At 49.6% G+C, this 17,348-nt stretch overlaps 8 non-coding genes across 8 annotated transcripts; all 8 read right to left on the bottom strand.

Annotated features, from left to right (window-relative positions):
• Positions 1-774: 774 nt before the first annotated feature.
• On the bottom strand, positions 775-846 carry trnae-cuc (transfer RNA glutamic acid (anticodon CUC)). Its single transcript has one exon. It is a non-coding gene; the product is annotated as a tRNA-Glu (tRNA).
• A 655-nt stretch (positions 847-1,501) lies between these two features.
• trnae-cuc (transfer RNA glutamic acid (anticodon CUC)) lies at positions 1,502-1,573 on the bottom strand. The gene has a single exon. It is a non-coding gene; the product is annotated as a tRNA-Glu (tRNA).
• A 655-nt stretch (positions 1,574-2,228) lies between these two features.
• On the bottom strand, positions 2,229-2,300 carry trnak-cuu (transfer RNA lysine (anticodon CUU)). The gene has a single exon. It is a non-coding gene; the product is annotated as a tRNA-Lys (tRNA).
• Positions 2,301-5,673: 3,373 nt separating this feature from the next.
• trnae-cuc (transfer RNA glutamic acid (anticodon CUC)) lies at positions 5,674-5,745 on the bottom strand. Its single transcript has one exon. It is a non-coding gene; the product is annotated as a tRNA-Glu (tRNA).
• A 654-nt stretch (positions 5,746-6,399) lies between these two features.
• trnae-cuc (transfer RNA glutamic acid (anticodon CUC)) lies at positions 6,400-6,471 on the bottom strand. Its single transcript has one exon. It is a non-coding gene; the product is annotated as a tRNA-Glu (tRNA).
• A 655-nt stretch (positions 6,472-7,126) lies between these two features.
• trnae-cuc (transfer RNA glutamic acid (anticodon CUC)) lies at positions 7,127-7,198 on the bottom strand. The gene has a single exon. It is a non-coding gene; the product is annotated as a tRNA-Glu (tRNA).
• A 655-nt stretch (positions 7,199-7,853) lies between these two features.
• trnae-cuc (transfer RNA glutamic acid (anticodon CUC)) lies at positions 7,854-7,924 on the bottom strand. Its single transcript has one exon. It is a non-coding gene; the product is annotated as a tRNA-Glu (tRNA).
• Positions 7,925-8,579: 655 nt separating this feature from the next.
• Positions 8,580-8,650, bottom strand: trnae-cuc (transfer RNA glutamic acid (anticodon CUC)). The gene has a single exon. It is a non-coding gene; the product is annotated as a tRNA-Glu (tRNA).
• Positions 8,651-17,348: the final 8,698 nt, after the last annotated feature.

Below are 17,348 nucleotides of genomic sequence, written 5' to 3'. Positions count from 1 at the left end.
AGCGCATTTCAGAAGAATGGACAGCCCGTAGGCCAGCTAAAAACAGCTCCCCGGACCAGGAATCGAACCCGGGCCGCGGCGGTGAGTGCGCCAAATCCTAACCACTAGACCACCAGGGAGACATAAAGCCGGCCTTGTAGCTCTGCTGAAAATGGCCTCGCTGCCCGGGAATCGAACCCGGGCTGCAGCAGTAAGAAGAGTTTCACCGGCGCATCCATCAATGTAACTTTTTTGTGTCCATTGCTCCCGATGCGATCTCGAGAACATTGGGGAGACTTAGAGTCAAGTCAAATCTCCGGGACTCTCCTGCGCGCCTTTATTGCAAAAGAGCGCGGAGTGGACCCGGAAGCTGGTGTAGCGCAAGCTAACCTGGGTAGGTTTCTCTTCCTATAAATGCGCGCAGGAGAGTCCCGCAGACGTGACTTGACTCTCCTGTCTCCCCAATGTTGTAGAGATCGCATCGGGAGCAATGGACACAGAAACTTACATTGATGGATACAAGAAAAATTAAATTTAAACTGTAAAACACACGTAACCGCGTCTACAAACAGACACTGCCAAGCAGCCCCGACCTGCTCCGTCGAGAGAGTGAAGACTGTTCACTCGTTTGTAGCTGCAGAAGCAATCATCCCAACACATGCAAACAAATCTGCATCAGGATGCGATTTGAACGAGCTACATCACACTGCAGCACCCAGGTACGGTGAAGATCAATAAACAACTGTAAAGCGCATTTCAGAAGAATGGACAGCCCGTAGGCCAGCTAAAAACAGCTTCGCTGACCGGGAATCGAACCCGGGCCGCGGCGGTGAGAGCGCCAAATCCTAACCACTAGACCACCAGGGAGACATAAAGCTGGCCTTGAAGCTCTGCTGAAAATGGCCTCGCTGCCCGGGAATCGAACCCGGGCTGCAGCAGTAAGAAGACTTTCACCGGCGCATCCATCAATGTAACTTTTTTGTGTCCATTGCTCCCGATGCGATCTCGAGAACATTGGGGAGACTTAGAGTCAAGTCACATCTCCGGGACTCTCCTGCGCGCCTTTATTGCAAAAAAGCGCGGAGTGGACCCGGAAGCTGGTGTAGCGCAAGCTAACCTGGGTAGGTTTCTCTTCCTATAAATGCACGCAGGAGAGTCCCGCAGACGTGACTTGACTCTCCTGTCTCCCCAATGTTGTAGAGATCGCATCGGGAGCAATGGACACAGAAACTTACATTGATGGATACAAGAAAAATTAAATTTAAACTGTAAAACACACGTAACCGCGTCTACAAACAGACATTGCCAAGCAGCCCCGACCTGCTCCGTCGAGAGAGTGAAGACTGTTCACTCGTTTATAGCTGCAGAAGCAATCATCCCAACACATGCAAACAAATCTGCATCAGGATGCGATTTGAACGAGCTACATCACACTGCAGCACCCAGGTACGGTGAAGATCAATAAACAACTGTAAAGCGCATTTCAGAAGAATGGACAGCCCATAGGCCAGCTAAAAACAGCTTCCCTGACCGGGAATCGAACCCGGGCCGCGGCGGTGAGAGCGCCAAATCCTAACCACTAGACCACCAGGGAGACGTAAAGCCGGCCTTGTAGCTCTGCTGAAAATGGCCTCGCTGCCCGGGAATCGAACCCGGGCTGCAGCAGTAAGAAGACTTTCACCGGCGCATCCATCAATGTAACGTTTTTGTGTCCATTGCTCCCGATGCGATCTCGAGAACATTGGGGAGACTTAGAGTCAAGTCACATCTCCGGGACTCTCCTGCGCGCCTTTATTGCAAAAAAGCGCGGAGTGGACCCGGAAGCTGGTGTAGCGCAAGCTAACCTGGGTAGGTTTCTCTTCATTTAAATGCGCGCAGGAGAGTCCCGCAGACGTGACTTGACTCTCCTGTCTCCCCAATGTTGTAGAGATCGCATCGGGAGCAATGGACACAGAAACTTACATTGATGGATACAAGAAAAATTAAATTTAAACTGTAAAACACAGGTAACCGCGTCTACAAACAGACACTGCCAAGCAGCCCCGACCTGCTCCGTCGAGAGAGTGAAGACTGTTCACTCGTTTGTAGCTGCAGAAGCAATCATCCCAACACATGCAAACAAATCTGCATCAGGATGCGATTTGAACGAGCTACATCACACTGCAGCACCCAGGTACGGTGAAGATCAATAAACAACTGTAAAGCGCATTTCAGAAGAATGGACAGCCCATAGGCCAGCTAAAAACAGCTTCCCTGACCGGGAATCGAACCCAGGCCGCGGCGGTAAGAGCGCCAAATCCTAACCACTAGACCACCAGGGAGACATAAAGCCGGCCTTGTAGCTCTGCTGAAAATGGCCTCGCTGCCCGGGAATCGAACCCGGGCTGCAGCAGTAAGAAGACTTTCACCGGCGCATCCATCAATGTAACTTTTTTGTGTCCATTGCTCCCGATGCGATCTCGAGAACATTGGGAAGACTTAGAGTCAAGTCACATCTCCGGGACTCTCCTGCGCGCCTTTATTGCAAGTCCAACCTTGCCCTCGAGGAGAAAGTGAGAACTGCAGATGCTGGAGATCAGAGTCGAGAGCGTGGTGTTGGAAAAGCTCAGCAGGTCAGGCAGCATCCAAGGGGCAGGAGAATCGCATTTCGTGCATAAGCACTTGGCACTCGGCCATCATTCGTTCAATCCCCCTGCGATGGCGCGTTAACTCACTGGTGCCTCCGCAGGTGGGAGGAGCAGGTGAATCCTTTCCGGCACTTACAGCAGGTGAATGGCCTCTCTCCGGTGTGGACCCGCTGGTGGGTCAGCAGTGCAGCAGTCTGAGTGACCCCTCTCCCGCACATGGGGCACGTGAATGGCTTCTCTCCCTTGTGGACCCACTCGTGCGCCTGCAGATGGCTGATCCGACTGAAGCCCTTCCTGCACACTGAGCAGGTGAATGGCCTCTCCCCTGTGTGAATGAGTCTGTGGGTTTTCAGCACGGATGGGGAAGGGAATCCTTTCCCACGGTCCCCACATTTCCACGTTTTCCCCATTGAAGGAGCTTTCCTTGTGTTACTCTGGGTTTGAAATTACCAGTCTATCCCCACCGTGAGGGGTGAGAGTTTGATTCCCCTAAGCTGAGTAAATGGTTTGAAGCACTTTTCACAGTCAGCGCACTGAATCTCCCTCACTCGGGTGTCTCAGTATTCTTCCTGCCACACCAGTGTCCAAAATCTTTCAAGCAAACATGTCTTCTTGATTGGAATGGCTGCTGATATTCAAGGCCCAATGAATCAAGTGGCTCTGTCAGAAGATGATGTATCATTTGCTTTCAGATTTCTTTCTGCACATCTTCCTGCAAAGAAAAATCACAAAATAAGTGATCACTGTCAGTACAGTTAAATGAACATAACATAGGTGGCAATTCCTGTAGATTGCCAGATGCCTGCTGATCACATATTATCCAGGCCACAGACACCTGAAAACTCTCATGCAGCCAGACAGGCTTCGGTATGTATGGAGGAAAACTTCATTTCAGTGACAATAACATGGAACAAACTGCCTACAAAGATGCTGGAAATGGAGCTGAATCAAGGATATGAAAATGAAATGTTAACACTGCTTGAGAAAAGAAAGGCAGTAAAATTGCTGAATGACTTCCTGCTGGCCTATTAAATAAAAAATAATTACAAAAAAGGACGTAACTCCAGTATTACATTAGAAGGTGAATAATAATTTCAAACAAACTTTTACAACAGCCAACAATATCAGATATGCACCATATAGAATAAAGAACAAAGAAAATTTATAGCCCAGGAACAGGCCCTTCAAGCCTGAGCCGATCCAAATGTACTGTCTAAACCTGTTGGTCAATTCCTAAGTATTGTATCCCTCTACTCCCCACCCACTCATGCATTTATCCAGACGCATCTTGAATGAATCTACCGTGCCTGCCTCTACCACTCTGCTGACAACGCGTTCCAAACGCCCACCATCCTCTGTGTGAACTAAAACTTGTTTTCGCTTTGAATAAGTGCTGCCATTGCCGCGTTCAGTGTAATGGTAGTTCTGCCCAATCCCTGAGTCAGGAAGTCGGATCTCGTTTAACGAAGCTGCTTTTTGAGAAAATTGATTAACGGTTTTCGCACAAGATAATGTAAGAAGCTAGGACTCGTTGGGGATTCGAGCGCGGGATCTCTTACACGAGCACGCATCAAGAGGCCCGAAGCGAGAATCATACCGCTAGACCAACGAGCCACATTCAACTACTGCTGCTTTACATTTTTTTTAAATAATATGCCAATCCCTTAAATGCTGCCCAATTCTTTGGGAATCTAACTTTTTAGTTGTGAACATGAGTAAAGGAGCAATCCTTTTCGAGGGTGCAAACTGTACACGTGCCAAACTGAGGGAATACACGAGGAAAATAGCTTTAAGAGAGATGGAAAGTATTTGAGCACCTTTGGAGTGTCTGCTCCCTCCCTGGGTTCACTCCAGTTGCTCCAAATGAATAGTGTTTCACCCACCCCTACCTCCCCTCCCCCCTCGCTGCTGGAGGATGGTGAATGGAAAGAGGGAGACATTGCTTTGCTCCCAGATATTGCCCAGAGGGAGGAAGTTTCACTGAAACTGACAGGGCTGCATCCGCATTGTGACGTCAACAATGGAGGGCGGGCCGGACAGCTGCCCTGCAGTTGAGGCACGTGTGGAGGGGAGGAGACTTTGCAAATCCCACTCTCCTCCAAGTCAATGCTGTTTGAGTTCAAGCAAAGCAAGGGGAAACCACCTTTGTGCCGTGGGAAAACTCCTGCCGCTGGAAAGACAGTGCTACAGATTCAAATTAACAGAAGCAGGAGTAGACCATTTGGGAAAGCCTACTTCGTCATTCATTAAGATCACAGCTCCACCAAACTGCACTATCCCGACTAACCGGTATAGCGCATTTCAGAAGAATGGACAGCCCGTAGGCCAGCTAAAAACAGCTCCCCGGACCAGGGATCGAACCCGGGCCGCGGCGGTGAGTGCGCCAAATCCTAACCACTAGACCACCAGGGAGACATAAAGCCGGCCTTGTAGCTCTGCTGAAAATGGCCTCGCTGCCCGGGAATCGAACCCGGGCTGCAGCAGTAAGAAGACTTTCACCGGCGCATCCATCAATGTAACTTTTTTGTGTCCATTGCTCCCGATGCGATCTCGAGAACATTGGGGAGACTTAGAGTCAAGTCAAATCTCCGGGACTCTCCTGCGCGCCTTTATTGCAAAAAAGCGCGGAGTGGACCCGGAAGCTGGTGTAGCGCAAGCTAACCTGGGTAGGTTTCTCTTCCTATAAATGCGCGCAGGAGAGTCCCGCAGACGTGACTTGACTCTCCTGTCTCCCCAATGTTGTAGAGATCGCATCGGGAGCAATGGACACAGAAACTTACATTGATGGATACAAGAAAAATTAAATTTAAACTGTAAAACACACGTAACCGCGTCTACAAACAGACACTGCCAAGCAGCCCCGACCTGCTCCGTCGAGAGAGTGAAGACTGTTCACTCGTTTGTAGCTGCAGAAGCAATCATCCCAACACATGCAAACAAATCTGCATCAGGATGCGATTTGAACGAGCTACATCACACTGCAGCACCCAGGTACGGTGAAGATCAATAAACAACTGTAAAGCGCATTTCAGAAGAATGGACAGCCCGTAGGCCAGCTAAAAACAGCTTCGCTGACCGGGAATCGAACCCGGGCCGCGGCGGTGAGAGCGCCAAATCCTAACCACTAGACCACCAGGGAGACATAAAGCTGGCCTTGTAGCTCTGCTGAAAATGGCCTCGCTGCCCGGGAATCGAACCGGGCTGCAGCAGTAAGAAGACTTTCATCGGCGCATCCATCAATGTAACTTTTTTGTGTCCATTGCTCCCGATGCGATCTCGAGAACATTGGGGAGACTTAGAGTCAAGTCACATCTCCGGGACTCTCCTGCGCGCCTTTATTGCAAAAAAGCGCGGAGTGGACCCGGAAGCTGGTGTAGCGCAAGCTAACCTGGGTAGGTTTCTCTTCCTATAAATGCACGCAGGAGAGTCCCGCAGACGTGACTTGACTCTCCTGTCTCCCCAATGTTGTAGAGATCGCATCGGGAGCAATGGACACAGAAACTTACATTGATGGATACAAGAAAAATTAAATTTAAACTGTAAAACACACGTAACCGCGTCTACAAACAGACATTGCCAAGCAGCCCCGACCTGCTCCGTCGAGAGAGTGAAGACTGTTCACTCGTTTATAGCTGCAGAAGCAATCATCCCAACACATGCAAACAAATCTGCATCAGGATGCGATTTGAACGAGCTACATCACACTGCAGCACCCAGGTACGGTGAAGATCAATAAACAACTGTAAAGCGCATTTCAGAAGAATGGACAGCCCATAGGCCAGCTAAAAACAGCTCCCCTGACCGGGAATCGAACCCGGGCCGCGGCGGTGAGAGCGCCAAATCCTAACCACTAGACCACCAGGGAGACATAAAGCCGGCCTTGTAGCTCTGCTGAAAATGGCCTCGCTGCCCGGGAATCGAACCCGGGCTGCAGCAGTAAGAAGACTTTCACCGGCGCATCCATCAATGTAACGTTTTTGTGTCCATTGCTCCCGATGCGATCTCGAGAACATTGGGGAGACTTAGAGTCAAGTCACATCTCCGGGACTCTCCTGCGCGCCTTTATTGCAAAAAAGCGCGGAGTGGACCCGGAAGCTGGTGTAGCGCAAGCGAACCTGGGTAGGTTTCTCTTCATTTAAATGCGCGCAGGAGAGTCCCGCAGACGTGACTTGACTCTCCTGTCTCCCCAATGTTGTAGAGATCGCATCGGGAGCAATGGACACAGAAACTTACATTGATGGATACAAGAAAAATTAAATTTAAACTGTAAAACACACGTAACCGCGTCTACAAACAGACACTGCCAAGCAGCCCCGACCTGCTCCGTCGAGAGAGTGAAGACTGTTCACTCGTTTGTAGCTGCAGAAGCAATCATCCCAACACATGCAAACAAATCTGCATCAGGATGCGATTTGAACGAGCTACATCACACTGCAGCACCCAGGTACGGTGAAGATCAATAAACAACTGTAAAGCGCATTTCAGAAGAATGGACAGCCCATAGGCCAGCTAAAAACAGCTTCCCTGACCGGGAATCGAACCCAGGCCGCGGCGGTGAGAGCGCCAAATCCTAACCACTAGACCACCAGGGAGACATAAAGCTGGCCTTGTAGCTCTGCTGAAAATGGCCTCGCTGCCCGGGAATCGAACCCGGGCTGCAGCAGTAAGAAGACTTTCACCGGCGCATCCATCAATGTAACTTTTTTGTGTCCATTGCTCCCGATGCGATCTCGAGAACATTGGGGAGACTTAGAGTCAAGTCACATCTCCGGGACTCTCCTGCGCGCCTTTATTGCAAAAAAGCGCGGAGTGGACCCGGAAGCTGGTGTAGCGCAATATAACCTGGGTAGGTTTCTCTTCCTATAAATGCGCGCAGGAGAGTCCCGCAGACGTGACTTGACTCTCCTGTCTCCCCAATGTTGTAGAGATCGCATCGGGAGCAATGGACACAGAAACTTACATTGATGGATACAAGAAAAATTAAATTTAAACTGTAAAACACACGTAACCGCGTCTACAAACAGACACTGCCAAGCAGCCCCGACCTGCTCCGTCGAGAGAGTGAAGACTGTTCACTCGTTTGTAGCTGCAGAAGCAATCATCCCAACACATGCAAACAAATCTGCATCAGGATGCGATTTGAACGAGCTACATCACACTGCAGCACCCAGGTACGGTGAAGATCAATAAACAACTGTAAAGCGCATTTCAGAAGAATGGACAGCCCGGAGGCCAGCTAAAAACAGCTTCGCTGACCGGGAATCGAACCCGGGCGCGGCGGTGAGAGCGCCAAATCCTAACCACTAGACCACCAGGGAGACATAAAGCCGGCCTTGTGGCTCTGCTGAAAATGGCCTCGCTGCCCGGGAATCGAACCCGGGCTGCAGCAGTAAGAAGAGTTTCACCGGCGCATCCATCAATGCAACTTTTTTGCGTCCATTGCTCCCGATGCAATCTCGAGAACATTGGGGAGACTTAGAGTCAAGTCACATCTCCGGGACTCTCCTGCGCGCCTTTATTGCAAAAAAGCGCAGAGTGGACCCGGAAGCTGGTGTAGCGCAAGCTAACCTGGGTAGGTTTCTCTTCCTATAAATGCGCGCAGGAGAGTCCCGCAGACGTGACTTGACTCTCCTGTCTCCCCAATGTTGTAGAGATCGCATCGGGAGCAATGGACACAGAAACTTACATTGATGGATACAAGAAAAATTAAATTTAAACTGTAAAACACACGTAACCGCGTCTACAAACAGACACTGCCAAGCAGCCCCGACCTGCTCCGTCGACAGAGTGAAGACTGTTCACTCGTTTGTAGCTGCAGGAGCAATCATCCCAACACATTCAAACAAATCTGCATCAGGATGCGATTTGAACGAGCTACATCACACTGCAGCACCCAGGTACGGTGAAGATCAATAAACAACTGTAAAGCGCATTTCAGAAGAATGGACAGCCCGTAGGCCAGCTAAAAACAGCTTCCCTGACCGGGAATCGAACCCGGGCGCGGCGGTGAGAGCGCCAAATCCTAACCACTAGACCACCAGGGAGACACAAAGCCGTCCTTGTAGCTCTGCTGAAAATGGCCTCGCTGCCCGGGAATCGAACCCGGGCTGCAGCAGTAAGAAGACATTCACCGGTGCATCCATCAAGGTAACTTTTTTGTGTCCATTGCTCCCGATGCGATCTCGAGAACATTGGGGAGACTTAGAGTCAAGTCACATCTGCGGGACTCTCTTGCGCGCCTTTATTGCAAAAAAGCGCGGAGTGGACCCGGAAGCTGGTGTAGCGCAAGCTAACCTGGGTAGGTCTTTTTTCCTACAAATGCGCGCAGGAGAGTTACCCGAGGCACTACAGTGGTCGTCCCTCTCACCCGCCCTCCTCCTCTAACCTTATAATAAGATCCGTTATGGTAAGCAGGTAAGTGCTGCATTTTGCTTGTTGTATTCTTCAGATATAGTTTTTTTTAAAGGTTACTTTTAGAGGGATGGCAGTGAAGACAGTGCAATGTTCCTCTTGCAACATGTTTGAGGTGAGGGATGCCATGGTCGTCCCTGCTGATTACACTTGCCATAAGTGCACCCATCTCCAAGTCCGTCTTCGGGAACGGGAGCTGGAGTTGGATGAAATTAGAATCATTCGGGAGGCAGAGGGGGTCATAGATCGGAGCTTGAGGGAAGTAGCAACTCCAAAGATTGCAGACAGATGGGTGATAGTGAGGGGTACTTGGAGATAGCAGCCCGTGCAGCGACCCCTTGCGGTCGTTCCCCTGAAGAACAAATGTATCATTTTGGATACTTGTAAGGGGGACGACTTACCAGGGGTAAGCAGTGGGGTTCAGGCCTCTGGCACGGAGCCTGTTCCCAATGCTCCGAAGGGAAGGTTGGAAAAGGGCAGAGCAAGAGTTATTGGGGTCTCGATAGTTTGGGGCGCAGGTATGTGGTTTTGTGGGGGTGAGAGAGACTCACGATTGGTATGTTGCCTCCAGGTGCAAGGGTACGTGATGTCTCTGATCGTGTTTTCCGGTTCCTTAACAGGATCGGAGAGCAGCCCGAAGTCGTGGTCCACATTGGCACCAACGACATAGGTAGGAAGAGGGATGAGGATGTTATGCATACTTTCAGGGAGTTAGGTTGGAAGCGCAGAGTTAGAACAAACAGAGTTGTTGTCTCTGGTTTGTTACCCGTGCCACTTGATCGCGAGTTGAGGAATAGTGAGAGAGAACAGATAAATGCGTGGCTACAGGGATGGTGCAGGAGGGAGGGATTCCGGTATCTGGATAACTGGGGTTCTTTCTGGGGAAGGTGGGACCTCTATAAACAGGATGGTCTACACCTGAACCTGAGGGGCACCAGTATCCTTGGGGGGACGTTTGCTAGTGCTCTTTGAGGGGGGGGGTTTAAACTAATTCTGCAGGGGCATGGGAACCTAGACTGTAGCTTTAGGGTGCAGGACCTTGAGTGTAGGCAGGTTAGGAACATGGCATCAATCTCGAAGGAGGGTGCCTCTAAACAGGAAGGTGACTTGAAGTGTATGTACTTCAATGTGAGAAGAATACGAAATAAGATAGGTGAACTTGCAGCGTGGGTTGGTACCTGGGATTTCGATGTTGTGGCTATTACAGAGACATGGGTAGAACAGGGACAGGATTGGTTGTTGCAGGTTTCAGTGTTTAAATGTTTTAGTAGGGTCAGAGGTGGGGGTAAAAGAAGGGGAGGTGTGGCATTGCTTGTCGTCCCTACTGATTACACTTGCCGGAAGTGCACCCATCTCCAGCTCCTCCAAGGCCGTGTTCGGGAACTGGAGCTGGGGTTGGATGAACTTAGAATCATTCGGGAGGCAGAGTGTTCATAGATTGGAGATTTAGGGAAGTAGTAACTCCAAAGATTGCAGACAGATGGGTGACAGTGAGGGGGACTTGGCGAAAGCAGCCAGTGCAGCGACCCCCTGCGGTCATTCCCCTCAAGAACAAATATACCATTTTGGATACTTGTTGCGGGGACGACTTACCAGGGGTAAGCAATGGGGTTCAGGCCTCTGACACGGAGCCTGATCCCGTTGCTCAGAAGGGTAGGTTGGAGAAGAGCAGAGCAAGAGTTATTGGGGACTCGATAGTTTGGGGCACAGATATGTGGTTTTGTGTGGGCAAGAGAGACTCATGATTGGTATGTTGCCTCCCAGGTGCAAGGGTAAGTGACGTCTCTGATCGTGTTTTCCAGGTCCTTAAGGGGAGGGGAGCAGCCCGAATTCGTGGTCCACATTGGCACCAACGACATAGGTAGGAAGAGGGATGAGGATGTTAGGCAGGCTTTCAGGGAGCTCGGTTGGAAGTGCAGAGTTAGAACAAACAGAGTTGTTGTCTCTGGTTTGTTACCTGTGCCACGTGATAGCGAGTCGTGGAATAGTGAGAGAGAACAGTTAAATGCGTGGCTACAGGGATGGTGCAGGAGGGAGGGATTCCGGTATCTGGATAACTGGGGTTCTTTCTGGGGAAGGTGGGACCTCTATAAACAGGATGGTCTACACCTGTACCTGAGGGGCACCAGTATCCTTGGGGGGACGTTTGCTAGTGCTCTTTGGGGGAGTTTAAACTAATTCTGCAGGGACATGGGAACCTAGACTGTAGCTTTAGGGTGCAGGACCTTGAGTGTAGGGAGGTTAGGAACATGGCATCAATCTCAAAGGAGGGTGCCTCTAAACAGGAAGGTGACTTGAAGTGTATATACTTCAATGCGAGAAGTATACAAAATAAGATAGGTGAACTTGCAGCGTGGGTTGGGACCTGGGATTTCGATGTTGTGGCTATTACGGAGACATGGGTAGAACAGGGACAGAATTGGCTGTTGCAGGTTCCAGTGTTTAAATGTTTTAGTAGGGTCAGAGGTGGGGGTAAAAGAGGGGGAGGTGTGGCACTGCTTGTCAAGGATAGTATTACAGCGGTGGAAAGACGATGGATGAAGACTCGCCATCTGAGGTAGTTTGGGCTGAGGTTAGAAATAGGAAAAGTGAGGTCACCCTGTTAGGAGTTTTCTGCAGGCCTAATAGTCCTAGAGACGTAGAAGAAAGGATTGTGAGGGTGATTCAGGAGAAGAGTGAAAGTAATAAGGTGGTTGTTATGGTGGACTTTAACTTTCCAGATATTGACTAGGAAAGCTATAGCTCGAGTACTTTAGATGGGTCGGTGTTTGTGTAATGTGTGCAGGAGGGTTTCCTGACACAATATGTTGACAGGCCAACAAGAGGTGAGGCCGTACTGGATTTGGTTCTGGGTAACGAATCAGGCCAGGTGTTAGAATTGGAGGTAGGTGAGCAATTTGGGGACAGTGACCACAATTCGGTGACTTTTACTCTGGTGGTGAAGAAGGTTACGTGTGCACTGTAGGGCAAGAGTTATAGCGGGCGGCAGGGAAATTATGATGCGGTGAGGCATGGCTTGGAAAAGTAGGCTTCAAGGGAAGGGCACAATCGATATGTGGAGCTTGTTCAAGGATCAACTATTGAGTGTCCTTGATACGGATGTACCTGTCAGGCGGGGAGGAAAGGGTCATGCGAGGGAGCTGTGGTTTAATAATGAATTGGAATCCCTTGTTAAAGCGAAATCGGCGGTCGATGTAAAGATGAGGCGTGAAAGGTTCAATTGGGGCGATTGAGAGTTATAAGGTAGCCAGGGAGGATCTAAAGAGAGAGCTAAGAGCAGCAAGGAGGGGACATGAAAAGTCCCTGGTTGGTAGGTTTAGGGAAAACCCAAAGGCTTTCTATAGGTATGTCAGGAATAAAAGAATGACTCGGGTAGGAATAGGTCCAGTCAAGGATAGTAGTGGGAAGTCGCGCATGGAGGCCGAAGAGATTGGGGAGACACTGAATGAATACTTTTCATCAGTATTCACTCAGGAACAGGACATTGTTGCCGATGTGAATATTGAGTCACAATTAATTTTAATGGATGGCTTTGAGGTATGTAGGGAAGAGGTATTGGAAATTCTGGGAAGGGTGAAAATAGTTAAGTTCCCTGGGCCTGATGGCATATATCCTAGGATTCTCTGGGAAGCAAGGGAGGAGATTGCAGAGCCATTGGCCTTGATTTTTATGACTTCGTTGTCTACAGGAATAGTGCCAGAAGACTGGAGGATAGCAAATGTGGTTCCCTTGTTCAAGAACGGGAGTAGGGATAACCCTAGTAACAATAGGCCAGTGAGTCTCACTTCTGTTGTGGGCAAAGTCTCAGAGAGAATTGTAAGGGATAGGATTTATGAACATCTGGATAGGAATAATGTGATCAACGATACTCAGCTTGGTTTTGTGAACAACGAAGAGCCGATGAGAAAGATGTATATAGTGTATTTAAGGAGAACAGGTACCTAATAAACCCAGTCCGCCGATTTCTCAATGATGCTTCCAAGTTGACTTCAAAAATTCGGTTTGTCCTTCCATTTTTTCATGTTTGATTTTGTGAGTTTTAAAAACTTCCGCAATCTTCTGACTTGAGTATTGGAGTTGGGAAGTTACGTTGTGGCTGGACAGGACACTGGAATATTGTGGAATACTTTTGGAATATTGTGTGCAATTCTGGATTCCCTCCTATCAGAAGGACATTGTGAAATTAGAAAGGGTTCTGAAGCACCAATGTGTCCACAGAGAGGAGAGGCCCTTCTGCTGCCCTGAGTGCGGGAAGGCCTTTGGTGATTCCTCTGCCATGCGGACACACCAGTTGGTCCACACCCGGGACGGCTGTTCTCATGCCCTGAGTGTGAGATGGCTTTCAGCAGTTCTTCCCACCTGCTGAGACACCAGTGGGTCCACACCGAGGAGAGGCCGTTCTTCTGCCCCGAGTGCAGGAAGGGCTTTGCTCTTTCTTCTGACCTGCTGGCCCACTGGTGGGTCCACATGGGGGAGAGGTTGTTCAGTTGCTCTAAGTGCAGGAAGGCCTTCATCAAACCTCAGACCTGCATATCTTTGGACAGGACCACCCAGAGAAAGCCCACGCAGACACTGGGAGAATGTGCAAATTCCTCACAGACAGTCACCCATCTTCCGCAACTACACTGGCACCACACCCCACCTTTTCCTCCGCTACATCGATGACTGTATCGGCGCTGCCACGTGCTCCCACGAGGAGGTTGAACAGTTCATCAACTTTACCAACACCTTCCATCCCGACCTCAAATTCACCTGGACTGTCTCAGACTCCTCCCTCCCCTTCCTAGACCTTTCCCTTTCTATCTCGGGCGACCGACTCAACACAGATATCTACTATAAACCGACTGACTCCCACAGCTACCTGGACTACACCTCCTCCCACCCTGCCCCCTGTAAAAACGCCATCCCATATTCCCAATTCCTTCGTCTCCACCGCATCTGCTCCCAAGAGGACAAGTTCCAATACCGTACAGCCCAGATGGCCTCCTTCTTCAAGGACCGCAGATTCCCCCCAGACGTGATCGACGATGCCCTCCACCGCATCTCCTCCACTTCCCGCTCCTCCGCCCTTGAGGCCCGCCCCTCCAACCGCCACCAAGACAGAACCCCACTGGTTCTCACCTACCACCCCACCAACCTCCGTATACAGTGTATCATCCGCCGTCATTTCCGCCACCTCCAAACGGACCCCACCACCAGGGATATATTTCCCTCCCCTCCCCTATCAGCGTTCCGCAAAGACCACTCCCTTTGCGACTCCCTCGTCAGGTCCACACCCCCCACCAACCTAACCTCCACTTCCGGCACCTTCCCCTGCAACCACAGGAAATGCAAAACTTGCGCCCACACCTCCTCCCTTACTTCTCTCCAAGGCCCCAAGGGATTCTTCCATATCCTCCACAAATTCACCTGCACCTCCACACACATCATCTATTGCGTCCGCTGCACCCGATGTGGCCTCCTCTATATTCTGCCCACTTGCGGAACGCTTCAGGGAACACCTCTGGGACGCCCGGACCAACCAACCCAACCACCCCGTGGCTCAACACTTTAACTCTCCCTCCCACTCCACCGAGGGCATGCAGGTCCTTGGACTCCTCCATCGCCAGAACATAACAACACGACGGTTGGAGGAAGAGCGCCTCATCTTCCGCCTGGGAACCCTCCAACCACAAGGGATGAACTCAGATTTCTCCAGTTTCCTCATTTCCCCTCCCCCCACCTTGTCTCAGTCAATTCCCTCGAACTCAGCACCGCCCTCCTAACCTGCAATCTTCTTCCTGACCTCTCCGCCTCCACTCCACTCCAGCCTATCACCCTCACCTTGACCTCCTATCACATCTCCATCGCCCGTCCCCCAAGTCCCTCCTCCCTACCTTTTATCTTAGCCTGCCTGGCACACTCTCCTCATTCCTGATGAAGGGCTCTGGCCCGAAACGTCGAATTTCCTGTTCCTTGGATGCTGCCTAACCTGCTGTGCTTTAACCAGCAACACATTTTAGGCTTCAATCAGCTTGATGCGATTTGAACATGCAATTTTCTGGTCTGGAGTTAGATGCGCTACCATTGCGCCACAAACTCACAGACAGCTCAGGAACTCTATTCATGCTTAAGGGAATTGATCGCACTACAATGATTTTATGTTATGAGTAACAACGGAGATCAACAGTTCATGTCTGTTCTGTCTCTCCTCCCTCTCATTCTGTATCTCGAAACAATTTCCAACTCGACGTCAATAAAAAGCTGAAAGAACTGTGGATGCTGTAGATCAGAAACAAAAAAAAACAGTATTTGCAGATGACCCTTCCATAGAATTGATGGTGATTGGGAAAACGTTAGTTTATATGCAGGAGATATTGTGGGAGGAAGGCGGATGCAGTAAATCATAAATTAGGACAGACCCTAAAGCGAGGGAAGAACTGTTGAACAGGAAAGGGAGTTGATAACGATCCGCGTGGGAGGGTGAATGGAGACTGTTTGTGGCTAGAAATAAGTAGTGTGTAATGACAGACCATGTGATAACAAGGCTTGGTTTGTATGGAAGGGACGAGGACACTATGGAGTTCAGGCCCTAGAATTACTGAATTCGATATTGGGACCGGAGGGATGGATTGTCTCCAAGTGTAATATTCGGTGCTCTTCGTTCTGCTGGTGCTGAGCTTCGCTGGGACACTACAGAAAACCTGAGACAGAGATGTCGGCCAGGGAACAGGGTGGGGTGTGGAATTAGCAGGCAACTGGAATCTCAGGGTCCTTTTTGCGGGCAGAACGTAGATGTTCTGTGCAGCAGTCACCTATGCTTCGTTTTCCCCATTGTAGATGAGACCACAAGGTGAGCAGCAAATGCAGTAGACTGGGTTGTGGTAAGTGCAGGTAAAGTGCCGCTTCACCTGGAAGGTAAGTTTGGGCCTTTGGAGAGTGAGGAGGGTGCAGGTAAATGGGCTGGTGTCACACATTCGGCGCTTGCAGGGGAAAGTGCTGTTGGACTATTGGGGTGGGAATGGGGTTGGGTTGATGGGAATGAAGGAAGAGTTGACCCCAGGTATAACTCCTGTCCATTTAATTATCCGCCAAATAGAGGAATTTGTTGAGCCTGTACAAGGAAATTTTCTAATTCTAAATGTGGATGTACAGACTGGCGAGGGTGCAAAACCTAAGTGTCAGCAACCATAATTCTATTAACGTTAGAATCGTGATTGAAAATAATATATCCGATCTAAAAGTTGAAGTTCTAAATTGGATGAAGACTCAGGTATTAGACAAGATCTTTCAAAAGCTGATTGGGGGCAGTTGTTCGCAGGTTAAAGGACTGCTGGAAAATGGGAAGCCTTCAAATATGAGATAACAAGAGTCCAGACACAGTATGTTCCTGTTAGGGTGAAAGGAAAGGCTGTTAGGTGTAGGGAATGCTGGATGACTAGAGAAATTGAGATTTTGGTTAAGATAAAGAAGGATGCATACGTCAGGTATCGACAGAGCGATCGAGTGAATCCTTAGAGTATGAAGGCAGTACGAGCATACATAAGAGGGAAATCATGAGGGCAAAAAGGGGACATGAGATAGCTTTGGAAAATAGAGTTAAGGGTAACCCAAAGGGTTTTTAAAATATATACGTTGAGGACAAAAGGATAACAAGAGAGAGAATAGGGCCCCTCCACACACGGCCTTTGTGTGGAGCTGCAGGAGATGGGGGGGAGGCGGTGGATGCTGAACGGATATTGTGCATCAGTGTTTGCTATGGACAAGGGCATGGAAGATATAGAATGTGAGTAAGTAGATGGTGACATGTTGAAAAAATGTCCATATTACAGATGAGAAATTGCTGCATATCTTGAAAAGCATAGAAGTGGATAAATCCTAAGGACCTGATCAGGAGTACACTAAAACTCGGTGGGAAACTGGGGAAGTGATTGCTGGGCCTCTCACTGAGACATTTGTATCATCAATAGTCACAGGTGAGGTGCCAGAAGGCTAGAGGTTGGCTAACATGGTGCCACTATTTAAGAAAGGTGGTAAGGAAAAGCCAGGGAACTATAGACCAGTGAGCCAGACATCCGTGAAGGGCAAGGTTTTGGAGAGAAATATGAGAGATAGGGTTTACATCTATTTGGAAAGGCAAAAATTGATTAGGGATAGCCAGCATGACTTTATGCTTGGGAAATCATGTCTCACGAACATGATTGAGTTTTTGAAGAAGTACAATGTGGACTAATGAGGGCAGAGCGATGGACGTGATCTATATGGACTTCAGGAAGGCGTTCATCAAGGGTCCTCATGGGAGACTGGTGAGCAAGGTTTAATCGCATGGAATGCAGGGACAACTAGCCATTT

The sequence above is a fragment of the Hemiscyllium ocellatum genome (assembly GCF_020745735.1).
Source record: "Hemiscyllium ocellatum isolate sHemOce1 chromosome 27 unlocalized genomic scaffold, sHemOce1.pat.X.cur. SUPER_27_unloc_7, whole genome shotgun sequence".
Classification (NCBI taxonomy): domain Eukaryota; kingdom Metazoa; phylum Chordata; class Chondrichthyes; order Orectolobiformes; family Hemiscylliidae; genus Hemiscyllium; species Hemiscyllium ocellatum.
The sequence above is the reverse complement of the archived record's forward strand: the minus strand, read 5'-3'. Positions and strand labels throughout refer to the sequence as shown.